Source organism: Schistocerca piceifrons, chromosome 11 (genome assembly GCF_021461385.2).
Source record: "Schistocerca piceifrons isolate TAMUIC-IGC-003096 chromosome 11, iqSchPice1.1, whole genome shotgun sequence".
Classification (NCBI taxonomy): Eukaryota; Metazoa; Arthropoda; class Insecta; order Orthoptera; family Acrididae; genus Schistocerca; species Schistocerca piceifrons.
The window spans coordinates 167,058,663-167,074,114 of NC_060148.1; the positions used below are offsets into that span (position 1 = coordinate 167,058,663).

At 37.3% G+C, this 15,452-nt stretch overlaps 1 long non-coding RNA gene across 2 annotated transcripts in view; it reads left to right on the forward strand.

Moving 5' to 3' along the window:
* Positions 1–9,495, forward strand: part of LOC124720296 — a 119,330-nt gene extending 109,835 nt beyond the window's left edge. For both annotated transcript variants that reach the window (XR_007006120.1, XR_007006119.1), the window contains one exon: positions 7,934–9,495. This is a non-coding gene — a long non-coding RNA (uncharacterized LOC124720296). The remainder of the gene's footprint in view (positions 1–7,933) is intronic.
* The last annotated feature ends 5,957 nt before the right edge of the window (positions 9,496–15,452 follow it).

A 15,452-nucleotide genomic window follows, 5' to 3' on the forward strand; every position in this document is an offset into this window, starting at 1 on the left:
CTATCTACGATTGAGGAAAAACAATTCAGCAGAATACATGATCCATTATTGTTGGACTGAGCTTTATTGTTTCCTGGAATTCTTCTTAAGAAAAGTTTCAACCAGGTGGGTTACTCAACTTTTAATACATAAACCCTCGCGATACTAAGGCATCTTCCATAATCCACATTACCAAGGAAGGAATGGTGCTTTGTGCTCACAATAACAAAAATTTAAAAAAGCAGAGTTCATTAATTGGTAATATTAACAACATATTTTGTGAAGAGTTACTGATGTGCAAATAGAGTCCAGAACCTGAAAATGACTTTTGTCACTCTCTTGGCAGTATGAGCACATTTCTCAGTAATCTGTAGTACTGACTTCAGGAATACCACAAAATAATTAATAATGCAAATTTTGTTCATTCATGTTGAGATTTGCTCTCAGCATACTTTTTAAATTGATATTGGCATGTGAGTAAGGCTCTGAGCCTGGAAATATTGTATATGACATTTTCTGGGGAAAGTACCATCTACTATTTACACAAATGTTTGGCCTAACTTTAATTAAAAATTTGAAACATTTATGGAATCTGGTAGAAGAATTCATTAAAAACAATAAAGAGTTTTTCAAAATTTAAAGCAACTAACTAGATTGCAATGTTTCCAAAAGGTGAGCATAAAGTACCGCCCACACTGATCTTGCAATGGTTGACACAAAAATGAATGGGATTTACACTGTCTTTTATCACTTAGAAGGATGTTGTAGAGCTTTTAGCTTTTGAACCATATTATTACTTGTGGCAACATCTGGGTTTTACATAAAAGTCTAGAAACAAAATGACAATCAGTGGAAATGCATTATACATGACCCCTAGCAAAACCAGAAAAAATCAAAAAAATTCTGAGCACCAAAACAGTTATGTCCACAGTGTTTTTGGAGAAAAAGAACTTCTTATTTATCTACTTTATGCCTCAAAGAGAGACTATAAATGTAGCAGCCTTCTGCCAAACCCATCACCAATTATTCCTGGCTAATCAAAATAATCTGTTCAGTGACATGTTGCTTCTTCCCAGTAATGCTCTCACACATCCTGCGTGGTTGACGAAGGATTAGTTTCTCTGTTTAAGTGAGACACTTTTGAACATTTAAGTTATAGCCCAGACTTGCTCTGAAATGGTTACCAGCTTTCTTTCTGATTGGAAGGATGTTTTGGGTGGAGGGCAGTATGGAAATGACAATGAACTGAATGAAGACAATACTGACAAGTTCAACAACTTGGCGGCAACAGAGTATACAGATGGCTATAAAGGCTTGTGGAGTGCTATGAATAGTGTATAAATTTGAATGGTGACTGTGTAGAAAAAGTGGACAAATGCCAGTAGGACTGGTCATCTGGGTAATAATAATAATAATTATTATTATATATTAATAATAATAATTTCGTATGGATCAGTGGCATTTATGCAAGACTTCCTACTGGATTGACTTTAGCAGCTTCTGTGTCCCTAACCTGCAGCAGTTATCCAACTGGGGAAAGGGGACATATAGTGTAACGTGGACTTTGACCGATGGTTGTTTCTCATATCATTGAGAGGTGAAGATTTTGTCAAAATGGAGACTAAATCCTCGATCCAACCAAGATTTGATCCTGCAACCTCTCCTTTACATCTACATCTACATCATACTCCACAAGCCACCTAATGGTGTGTGCGGAGGGTACTTTTGATACCACTCATCGATCCCTCCACCCTTGTTCCACATGCGAATAGTGCTTGTGAAGAGTGATTGTCGGGAAGTCTCTGTATTGGCTTTAATTTCTCGAATTTTCTCCTCGTGGTCAATACACTAGATATATGTGGGGGAAGTAATAAGTTGTCAGACTCTGAAAAGTGCTGTCCTGAAATTTCAATAGTAGATCTCTCTGTGATGCACAATGCCCTCTCACCAGCTAAATGATCCCATGACGAAACATGCCACTCTTTGTTGGATTTTCTCTACCTCCTCAATCAGTCTTACCTTATAGGGATCCAAGATAGGTTAACAGTACTCAAGAATCTTGTGAACAAGCACCTTTTGAGGATGAGTTACATTTCCTTAAGATTCTCCTGATGAATCTGAGTCTGGTGTCTGCTTATCCCACTATCTGTTTTATGTGGTCATTCCACTTACGGTCGCTCTGGATAGTTCTGTCTAGCTATTTTATGGCAGACGCCGTCTCCATCTGTTTGTCATCAATAGTGTAGCTGTACAGTAGTGGATTTCCTTTCCTATGTGTGCTTAGTATGTTACATTTATTTATGTTCAGACTCAACTACCAGAACCTGCACCAATTGTCAATTCTTTTCAGGTCATTCTGCAAATTCTTACTATCTTTTGGCATTGCTACTTTGGTATAGACAACTGCATGGTCTGCAAATATACTTAAAGAGCATTCCACACTTTCTACTAGATCATTTATATATATTGTAACAGCAACGGTCCTATCACACTTCTCTGGGTACTCCAGATATTACCTTTACATCTGCTCTAATAATCTGTAAGCTTCTTTTTTTTCTATTAAATGGCAGTGGGGGATGGTGTCAAATGCCATAATGAAATCAAGCATCAGGGCATCAACCTGTGCACCGTTGTCCAGTGCACTATGTATCTCATGGAGGAACAGAGAGAGTTGAGTTTTGCAGGATCTCTGTTTGCAGAATCCATGTTGATTTTTATAGAGGAGATGTTCATTTTCCAAAAACGTCATAATTCTTGAGGATGAAACATGTTCCATAATTCTACAACAGACTGACGTCAGCTATACAAGTCTATAATTGTGTTGATCTGTCTTATGTCCTTTCTTAAAAACGAGAATGACCTGTGCTTTTTTCCAGTCATTAGGTACCTTTCATTGCTCAAGAATCTACAATGAATTACAGATCGAAGGGGAGCAAGTTATTTTGCATAATGTTTATAGAATATCTTATCATCTGGTCCTGATGCCTTTCCACTACTAAGTGATTGTAGCAGCATTTCAGTTCCATAATTGGTTATCTCAATATTTGCCATTTTGAAAGCAGTTCCACAATTGGTTATCTCAATATCTGCCATTTTGACGTTTGTATGGCTATAGAAAGGAGGGACAGTGTTACAGTCTTCCACGATGAAACAACTTCAGAAGACCGAATTCAGTATTTCGGCCTTCTCTTGATTATCTTCCGTTTCGGTGCTGGTTTGCTCGGTGAGAGAATGAATAGATGGATTTTGACCCTGTTGCTGATTTTACATATGACCAAAATCTCTGGGATTTTACTCAGGTCGGTTGACAACGTCTTACTTTCAAAATCATTGAATGCTTCTCTCATTGCTCTCGTTATGTTCATTTTCACTTCATTCACCTTTTGTTTGTCAGCTAGGTTTTTACTTATCTTGAATCTGAGATGAAGTGCTCTTTGTTTATGTAGCTCTTTACAAAAACGGCTATTAAAAATGGTGGATCTTTCCCTTCCCTTAAAACCTTACTTGGAACATACTTGTCTAGGGCATATTGAACAATGCCTTTGCGTTTTTTTCCATTTGTTCTCCAAATCTTTGCCCTCATCACCAAATATTTGATGCTGACTGCTGAGATATTCTGAAATTTCTATCCTGTCACTCTTGCTGAGCAAATATATCATCCTACCTTTCTTAACATTCCTTGTAGGACCCATCATTATAGATGCTGTCAAAGCCTTATGATCACTGATACCTTCCTCTGCGTTACTGATTCAGTAAGTTCACGTCTGTTTGTTGCCAGGAGGTCTGAAACATTACCCTTATGAGTTGGTTCTCTATCTGCTTAAGGTAATTTTTGGACATCCAGAAGATTGCCATACGACTCCAGTTTTGATGGCATAACACTCCCAATCTATACCTGGTTAGTTGAAGTCATTCCCTATTACAACGCCATGATCAGGAAAATTACTAATGATATTCAGGAAGTTCTGTCGGAAGTGCTCTACAACTACAGATCCCGACCCAGGTGGTCTATAAAAGCATCCGATCACGATTTTTGGTCATTGTTTGATCACTAGATTTTATCGAATTTTTTTCTGCAATAAACACACCGCCACCACTGGCGACTAACCTAGCCTTATGATAAACATTTCAGTTTGAACTTAGGATTTCATTGTCACTGACATCTGGCTTTAACCAGCTTTCTGTTCACAATACTGTGTGTGCATTGTAACACTCAGTAAACAATACTAATTCTGGGACATTTCCTCGAATGCTCCTACAGTTTACTAAAATCATATTGATATTTTCTGTTTGTGATTTGCGGGGACTGTCACTGTGGCTGATTTAACAGACAAATCGTCTTTGATACCAAGGGAAGGGCTCTCTAATTAAAAAAGCCCCATGTGCACACCACATGTACTCCACTACTGTAGTAGCCACTTCCTTTGTGTAATGCATGACTGATCTTTTAAGCAGAACCCTACAATTCTGTACCTGATGGCAAAGGTCGAGAAATTCGCATCTGATCCGTCACAGTCTCTCTGAGCATCTGGTTTAGACCTTCCACTCTGCTCCAAACCAGAGGACCACGATCAACCCTGGGTATGATGCTACAAATAGACAGGCTTAACCTCCACCCTACGTGCATTTGTAGTTGCCTTCACCAAATCTGCCAGCCGCTGAAAGGAGCCAAGGATGGCCTCAGAACCCAAGCAGCAGGTGTCATTCATGTCTCATGTGGCACTACGTGCAGCCGGTTGCACCTAGTGCACTCGATAGCCGCCATCAGGGCCTCCTCCACATCATGGGTGAGACCTCATCACAAACATACCAAATGCACACTGGAATTATTTCCCACTTTGTCTGCTATCGCCCTGAGGGGCTCCATCACCCATCACATTGGAGCTCCCAGTGATAAGCATACCCATCCTCGGTACTTTTCCCGACTGGGCAGGAAAATTGACCACTGGCCCATTTTCTCATTTTCCAGATACATGCTTTACCACTAGACCACCAGGCCTGACTTATACCATATATAGCTAGTTCTTCTATAGGCTTGAATAAAAATATGTTAGGAAACAAAAGTTCATTACTTTTAAAATGACACCTCTGTGTACTGCACTTCTTTTGTCTCACATTATTTATAGCTTCAAGCATTTTACGCAAATGTACTTTGCATTCTTCCATTCCAATGTTATGCACATCCTCAATGTTTTGTACTGTAGTTGTACATCGTTTTCATTTCATGGGAAATGCCACCATATACAAATTCATGTTTATGTTTATTAGCTGTTTGAAACAGGGGAGGGTCCTCCTTTTATTGACATAAAATAAATTTAGATTGCTGATATATAATTTATGGCAGCATGGCATTTTGATTTATCCATTCCTATTACACATACACAATTCGATCACAGAATTTGTACAATAATTCCTTTGATAAAGTTAACATTCATTATATGTTATTCCATAGAATGTACCACCACAGTGATAATGAAATAACGTCTCTGTATGAGGTCCAGAAAGTTTTCATCTTCCCCACATACTTTAAACGTGTTTTTGTCGATTTTTCTGTCAACTGAAAACACTACAGTTTCTGCAAACCCCACAATTATGCCACCTTGCTTACACTTTTTATGATGGTTTTCAGGAGGATTTTGTTAACTAGTTGTAGGTTAGTAGTGCATTTGTTGAATCCATGAAAGCCTTGACCGCTATTAACCAATTACCATTACATGGTAAGCAAAAATTTTGTGTAGAGGCTAACAAATCAGGTACATGAGTATTCTGAAGAATTTGTGGTAATAAAGCTCAGTGCATTGTTTTTAATGCAGAGACACCATTAGAAGCAAGCATGGAGTATCTGTAGTCAGTGTGATAGGATCATTCTGCCAGATAACATTTGTAGTACTCCAAAGCATAATAAAGGAGGTTGATATTGTATACAGGGAGTTCACAGTGTTAGAAAACTCTTGAGAATTGCAGAAAAAGTTGAAAATGTTAATGCTTTATCCAGAGACTGGATGATGATATATTTTTTAAAATCAGTGTGAGGTAATGCATAGATAGTGAAGATAACGTGTAATTTCATTCACTACAATATGAGCAATTGGACACCGCAATTAGCAGCAACCCTCCTCTATCCGGTAGTAACTGACATCAGTGATTTACATTTATGATCAAATTAACAAGCTTTGGGGAATGTGAATGTCAGACCAGCATGTCTCAGAATTAATTGTAATAATGCATAATTCACTTTCAAAGTAATTACAACATCCTCCTCCTACAGTTCTGAGTGTTGTACGTTTTGTACTTACCTTGCCAGGTCTGATTACTGGAAAAGATGCTGAAGAGTCATGCGTGATGAATTTGTTTTGTTTGCTTAAGAGAAATACAAAATACTCACTAAAACAATGGATGATAATGAACGAAAATAATATTGTGCTACTTTCAAAATCACAAAAACTAACTCCAGTAGGGATCAAACATGTTACTACATATAAAACACTTGTGTGGTGGGGTACCAACAGTATTTTTTTATATGTACTGTCATGTACAAAACACAGAAGGAGTTCATGTGCAGATATGCCATGAATCCTTTACCACACACCATATGGCAGTTTGCAGGGAGCAAATTTATCCATCCATGTAAAAGTTTTCCCTTCTAGTTTGAGGAATAATGAGATGCCCTCTTGGCACATCACCTGTAAGTAAGTAGAACCATAATTTATCACTTTTTATGTTGTAACTTTCAAGGTGGGTTACAGAACCGGTTTCTATCTTGAGAAGAATGTGCTTTGACAAAATGTTTACAATTCTTGTGCAGACATTTACTAGTATTGATTCATAGCTTACTCTTCCACTCCATGTGAACAAGGAAAGAATATGGATGCCATACTCATGCAGTATCACATTTATCATGTTGTCGCTTTAATGCCGATGATGTTTTTGTATGATATTCAATGCTGACGGTGGTGTTAGTTTTCATATTTGTTCATTGTTTGACAGATTCATGGGGCAACTTTTGCATTGGTCTGAAGCCATTCCTTAAAGTGAATATTTATAGGTTACATGTTTTATGCATAGAGGTGTATACACAAAACTCAATTTGTGAAGACTCATTAAATATTATATGTTGGGCTGTTACCATCAGATGCAGAGAATTAAACATGCTTGTATTGTAGATCAGTAAGCAGACTTAAGTAGTTCATATAAGAAATTCAGCACTCTCAGTGTGTGAAATGCCATTATATTAACACAAGAAATATACTTTTTGAGGCAACTGTAGACATTTATCATTAGTATGCACCAATATCTTGCAGTTGTGTTGACAGCTTATCCTCATTTAAATGGAGAATCAGTGTCAAATAGGGGTTGTTTTAATTACTTAAAAATATTGTTATAATTTTTTTGGTTATTGTACTTGTTTTAGAATGGTATTGTTTTATAATATTTGTGAAATGCACAAAATCAGTCAATGAAAATGAAACATTCATATATAATTGTAGAACCTCATTAGAGATTTCATGTTGCCCATGTAAGAGAATGCTATCCATCTTTTAATTCTTGAGTTTTATTTTGCTGTTTAGAGCTGTTTATTGGCAAGGAAATAATTTGGGTCTACTGTGTTATGAGGTTTTAGAAGTATTTGATGACTGATAGGAAACTACGAATCTCGGATAACCAACTCGTCAGAAAAAAAATGTTTTATGACCAAGTATATTGTTACTATTAAATGTTTCTTTTGAAGTTGTTATCAGTAATATAGAATGCAAATGCAAACTATATAAATAATTATAGAATAGTGCACCACCTGTGAAATGATTTCTAACCCATATACTTTAAATGATTGTAAATTTTCTCATGTGTACACTTGAAATACACCTCCATTATAATCAAGAATTTGGTGCTTAGTCAGGTTTTGTTTCTGTGTTCAACAAATTAAATATTCATTTCCCTTCTACTTATGTTTCAGGTCAATGAAAATTACAAGTGCTACCAGTAGAATGTTGTTTGAAGAGATGAAGGTGTCTGCAGATAAATTTTGGTAGAAGTGGCACTCTAGCACAAGTACTTTCCCCTTGAGAGAGCAATGCAGCATGTACTAAAAATAACAACAGCTTGAAGGAAAATGAATTTTGTGGTTTCACATGCAGTTCATGCAAGCAGAGCTTTTCTTGAAAATATAGGCACATAAAGCATGTTTTTATTCACACTGATAGTGTGCTTCTGCATATAATGTTGTGAGGTACTTCGCACGATAGTGGCTTCAGCAAGCATTTAAGAAAGAGTGAACATAATTGAGGTATGTCTATAATGAGAGATGGATTACACAATGCTTGTGAGATATATAAATGTGGTGAGATTTACAGAAACAAAACTACAAAAACCTATCCAAATGTTTGTCACTCCAACCTGATAGAGAAGGGATCTTTATCTTAAGAGTGTTGTAACAGCTCGCTTAGAAAACTGAGGAATATCAGTTGTATTTCTTTTGTAGAAAGCAGATCTTATAGTTCTGTGTACGATACTGACGAAATGCCATGCAATTGTGATGTTTGTGTGAAATCCTTTATTATGATCATCTCCAGAATCAAGCATTATTACATGTTGGCGACAGACGTCACAATTGTGATTTTGATAAGAAAATGTTTGTTGTGAGTGTATGGTAAACTTAAGATGTCACATTAGCACATCCTGGCAAAAGGCCACATAAATGTGAAGTTTGAGCGAAATCTTTATTGAACATTGTGATATCAATACATACTGTCGAAGTTGGAAACATATGTGATGTTTGTGGGAAATCCATCAGTGTTTCCAGATTTCCAGTTCCACCACAGTGTCACGTGTTGGGAAGAGGCATTCAGTAATACATGCTAATGAGATGTCACACTAACGCGATGTCCTTGCGATATATATTACAAATTTTGATAACCTTCAGGGGTAGACATTAACACACACTGATGAGAGACATAACATGTATGTTTTGTTTATGGAAGCCCTGTTCTGTTGTGATAGCAAGACCCACATCTTAGTATTTATTAAAGAGTGACTACTGTGATAATTATAAGAGGTTGTTTTCAAGTCATGTATACAGAAAGTTATATATTGTACAGATAATGCAAAAATTAGGATTAGTAACTACGAGCAAAATCAAACAAGTGCAGTTTAACTGCAATTTGTTTATTGAAGTCTGTAACTAGATTGATAATTCAGTGTGCTGCACAAGGCTAAACAGTGTGATTATTGTTAGTTATGTTATTTTAAAGTTTTATTGAAATCCATGAAATAATGTGCTGTGTAGTTTACAGGTAGAAAATTGTGTTATCTTTCATGTGGAAACATAAATCACAATTTATAATGCTATATCTGGTTACACATCAAAATGTGCAATGAAAGAAAATTTGTTACTCAAGGTTGTTGTCTGGAACCATATGGCTACATGTTAAATATTTGGTTGATTTATATCAACTTGTCTGTTGCAGAGCTCTTACAATATTTTGTTGTTTTTAAAATTATTTACTTATGTTGGATTTTTAGTGTAATGTTTTTATTTTCCTGTATTTATAATCTTTGTTTCATCATTTGTTGGTTTGATAAGCTTCTAAGTTGTACAGATGTTCAATGATTCCATCGTTGTTTTAAAATATAAGTTTATTATATATTCCTGTGCCTGTTGTTTGTGTTTTTTGACTTAGCATCAGATTCTCTATAGACAACTGTACTAGAAAAATTTACTCCTATTCTGCGTGTATCACTGAAATAATGTTCGTGACTGTCTGTGTGTGGTATGTGTTCTTTGCTCAATATATCTTTCTCACCAGAAATACTTTGATGAATAAAATTCTTCAAATTACTGATTTTACAAGAAGATTGAGTTTATTATATTTTCAGTGTATAGAAGTGCTCCTCACGTTAGTCTATCAACTGGCTTAGCAACAAAAACAGGGAAACTATTCACATTGTCATGTGAGTTAGCCATTACATTTTAAACTAATTGTGGTTGTCCTTAGAAGAAACATATATCACAATATTATTTCAAATAAACAATTTATAATACTGTTCATGCCAATGGGTCCATGTCGCATCTAGATGTACTCATGCCACAGACTGGTTACTTGTGCACCTTTCTGTAGATTCCAAAAGCTCTTCCCCACACCCTAGCTGGTGGAGCATCTGTGCACACTTCTGATTTTTGGTCCAGAGAGAAGGGTGAGAGTGAAATTCATTATATTCGTAATGGTATTGATACCTTAACATTACAAGGTACTATGTGAACCATATATATAGGAATGTGAAATATTAGAGTCAGCCTTACATGGTGGAGTCCAACATTGTTTGGGATGACGATAATTCAAATCCATGTCTGGCCTCCTTTGGTAGGTAACAGTGCATTCCTTCCACATTCTTAGAATATTATGAGCATGGGCTCTTCCTTTCCAATGTTATTGCAATGTTCAGTAATCAATTGCAATTCTCTACTATTCTCTTAACGGTACACAGTGCAGTTAATTTGCATATTTTCTTTGTTTTCATTGATGATACTCTTAGATATTTCTGGAGAGGATAATGCATTTCAAAAAAGTAATTAAATTTTTTGTGTAATAGTGAGAATGCTTGGTAGCCATCTAGTTATCTTTGGCATTTCTCATCACACATAGTAGGGCAATGAAGATCCTGACTCATTCTGTCATGAAGTTATAATTATTGCATTGGAAAAAGTAGGGGCCGGGTAATGACTGAAAGCATTATGCAATTGTGAGTGAATCCCCTTCCTCTCTCATGCCCACTCCAGCTAATCTGAGTGTAGTATTAAAATGAGGCAGCCAGTCAACGAGTAGTCTCAATAAATAAACAAATAAAAGCAACATCCAACATAGTGAAACTAGCCCAGCTGTGGTTCATACACTTCCTCTGTTCTCTCCAGTTGGTAAGAGCATAGTATTGTAACGAGGTGTAAAATGGTGCCAAATCGAAGGAATACAGCAAAAAATTATATAACCTCCATGTGAAATTCAGAGATACGCATTATTTCCAATGAAAGTCAAATATTTTCATACAGATTCATGCCTCTGTATTTCATTATTGCAATATTAAAATGATGCATAAAACTGATATCAAGTTGTATCATTTCCTTGAAAGTAAAAGATATTTGCATATTATACTGTACAAATCTCCTTATTTAAAGAGGTACTATTGAAAATATGGATGAAAATAGCAACAAATTGCATTATTTCTGTGAAAATTAAGGATAAGTATGTAAAATGTTGTAATGAACTACATGCACACACTCCCCCCTTGGGTCCCCCCCTTCCCCCCCACACACACATGATGAAACGGTTCAGGAAGAGTCATTTCATAAATGTCAGGCATCTGTCATGTACAAGTGTGCTCATTTATGATAATCTCAAGACAATGCATCATTCAACAATGCTCTATAATAAGTCTGTGAAGTAGGGATGACATCTACCTGCTTATTTAAGGCCTGTCACTACACTATTTCCTTTCCATGAATGAGTGAATGACAGGATACAGTGACAATCAGTAATGCAGAATTTAAGTCTTGCCAACACATGTCTGAACAGGTGATGTTTCACACATGTGCTTTTAAATTCAGCCTTGTTCCATCAGAGTGGGTGTAAGTAAGCAGACGTGCTATAGTGGGCACTCTGGTCACAATGTGGAGGTGTCAGAATGAATTATGTAGTTTGTAAGACTGATTAATCTATTTCAACCACATTTTGTCATGGAAGGAATCTACAGTATTTCATTGCAGTTCATTTTTCCAAATTAGATCTGTTGAGTGTGATCTGATGAGATGTGTGTGCCTTCTGGTCATGTGAATTTTAATAGCAGGCTGAGGTTGCCACGAGCCACTTATTGACTCATTTAATTTCATAATCTTTCATGGCCCATATATTGAACTGTGTATTGAATTATCTTTAATGTAACAGTGTAGTCTTCATGAATGGTGTCTCAGCTTTCATTCACCCTGTCACCATGTGTTTCGTGAGCAGATTGTCACTTGCATATTTGTGGTGTGTTTTCACATATCATGTATGAATCTTTTTTTGAAAGAGTAATTGGTTTTTCAGGAAATAATCATGCTTAGTGAGTTTGATTCATCTCATGCTCACAATGCAGTAACTGTCATTTAATACTGTGGAGAAAATTACAGAATCAATATGGAGGAATTTTTCTTTCATTCTCAAATTTGAATGGATTTCTTGCAGCTATGAGCCTCCCTGTTTCACCTGTTGACCCTGTTCATGTTTCTTATTCATGACCACAGTAACATTGTGAGAAGCAAAAAACTTGTGAGATTTTTAACCAAATTTCTCTTTATTTCAGTTGTTACATAGTTCTATTTGTGTATGGACATAGCACTGACTAATGGCACTAATGTGAAGTGTATTTTTTGTGTTTGTATTTAGTGTGGGATTTCTTTTACCTTGTACTGTCATATGTCTGTTCCTCTGAATAGTGGTTTCAGGATTACAGTACATTTGTATTGGGCGTTTAAAAAAATATTTGTTAAGGAAGATGATATTTGCAGTCATGATCATGGCAAGGATGCAGGTTAGGCAAGATACTGTGGAACTAAAAATGAAATTTGTAACCCTTCCCTTTGAGCCACACTCCATGAACGATGGACCTTGCCATTGGTAGGGTGGCTCATGTTGTCTCAGCAGTACAGGTAGCTGCATCACAGGTGTAATCTCAATGGGGGGGGGGGGGGGGGGTATCTGTTGAGAGGCTAGATAAACATGGTTCCTGAAGAGGAATAGCAGCCTTTTCAATTGTTACGGAGGCAACAGTCTGGGTGATTGACTGAACTGGCATTGTAACATCAACGGCCTTGCTTTTCTGCTACTGTGAATTGCTGAAAGCAAGGGGAAACTACAACTGTAATTTTTCCCAAGGGCATATAACTCTACTACATGGTGAAATGTTGTTGGCATTCTCTTGCACATCATATTCCAGATTAAAATAGTCCCACATTCAGATCTCTGGGTGGAGACTACTCTGGAGGATATTGTTATCAGGAGAAACAAAACTTGACTATGAATTGGAGCATAGAACACTAGATCTCTTAATCATGTAGGTACATTAGAAAATTTAAGAAAGGAAATGGGTAGCTTGGACTTAGGCATAATGGGATTTAGTGAAGTTCAGTCACAGAAGGAATTCTATGTCTGATCAGGTGAATACAGGGCAATAAACATGAAATCAAAACAGGGCAATGCCAGAGTAAATAACAGTGAATAAGAAAACAGAAATGCTGGTAATCTACTATACTGAAGCCCCAAAGAAACAGGGATAGGAATGCGTATTTAAATACAGATATAAATAAACAGGCAGAATACGGCGCTGCAGTCAGCAATGCCTATATGACAACAAGTGTCTGGCGCAATTTTTAGACTCGTTACTGCTGCTACAATGGCAGGTTATCAAGATTTGAGTGAGTTGGAACATGGTGCTATAGTCGGCGCATGAGCGATGGGACACAGCATCTCTGAGGTAGCAATGAAGTGGGGATTTTCCCATGTGACAATTTCATGAGTGTACTGTGAACATCAGGAATCTGGCATATCATCAAATCTCTGACATTGCTGTTGCCAGAAAAAGGTCCTGCAAGAATGGGACCAATGATGACTGAAGAGAATCGTTCAACATGACAGATGTGCAACCCTTCCGCAAATTGCTGCAGATTGTAATGCTGGGCCATCAACAAGTGTGAGCATGCAAACAATTCAACAAAACATCATTGCTATGGGCTTTTGGATCTGAAGGCCCACTCTTGTACCCTTGATGACTGCACAACACAAAGCTTTACGCTTTGCCTGGTCCCTTCAATGCCGACATTGAACTGTTGATGATTGGAAACGTGTTGCCTAGTCTGATGAATATCGTTTCAAATTGTATCGAGTGGATGGATGTGTAGGGGTATTGAGACAACCTCATGAATCCATCGATCCTGCATGTGAGCAGGAGACTGTTAAAGCTGGTGGAGAATGTAATGGTGTGGGGCATTAGCATTTGGAATGATATGGGACCCCTGATACGTCTAGATATGATTCGGACAGGTGACATGTATGTAAGCATCCTATCTGATCACCTGTATCTCCATTCATGTCCATTGTGCATTCTGATGGACTGGGGCAATTACAGCAGGACAATGCTACACCCCACACACCCAGAATTGGTACAGAGAGGCTCCAGAAACACTCTTCTGAGTTTAAACACTTCTGCTGGCTATGAAACTCCCTAGACATGAACATTATTGAGCATACCTGGGATGCCTTGCAACATGCTGTTCAGAAGATATCTCCACCCCATTGTACTGTTATTGTTATGGATTTATGGACAATCTTGCAGGATTCATGATGTCAGTTTCTTCCAACAGTTGAGCCCATTTGATATTATGTTGCGGCACTTCTGCATGTTTGCGGGAGCCCTACATTATATTAGGCAGGTGTACCAGCCTCATTGCCTCTTCAGTGTATGAACAGCACAGTGAATGCATGACTGTAGCCAAGATAGACACAAAGCGAACATTCACCATAGTAGTACAATTTTATGTACCAAACTAGCTCCACTGATTATGAAGAGATTGAAGAAATGTATGATAAGAGAAAATAAATTATTACGGCAGTTACGGGAAACAAGTTTAATTCTGATGAGAGACTGGAATTCAACAGTAGAAAAAGGAAGAGAAGGAAAAATTTTAGGTGAATATTGACTCGGGGACAAGAGTGAAATAGGAAGATGCCTGGTGTAATTTTACACTGAGGATAATTTAGTTATAGCTAACACTAGATTCAAGGATCATGAAAGAAGGTTGACATGTGGAAGAGACCTGGAGAAACCAGAAGGTTTCAGATTGAATATATTGGGTTATTCTAAATGATGGACTCATTTTCAAAACTTCGTCCCTGTGACCAAGCCAGCACTGAGGAAGGGAGTCATTCAAAAAGCCTCATACATCATGGTGCCAATGGGGAAAGCTCCATCCTGTTGGAAAATGAAGGCCTGCTAACCTTCCATAATTTGGGAGAACAGCCATTGTTCCAAAATATCTAGGTACGTGATTCCTGTTACAGTTCTTTCTGCAAAGAAAAATACTTCATAAACCTTTGTATGGGATACGGCAGAGATGGTGTTAATCTACAGAGAGTCTCTTTCGTGTTGCAATAGTGAATGTGGATTTTCCAAACCCCATATGTGGACAATGTGTCTTTTAATTTTTCCACTGAGTTGGAACATCGTTCCATCACAAAAAATTACATGCTGTAGAAATGCGTCATCCTCCATCTTTGCTAGCACATAACCACAAAATGCGAGATGCTTCTCTTTGTCACAAGTTGTTATCAGTAGGGTTTGTACAGCAAACGCCACCTCAGAACTTTCCATACAGTTGGTTGGAGTATTCCAAGTTCTCGACTGGCTCTATTGTTAGACTTACTGGGACTGTCACAAATGTTTCTTCAGTC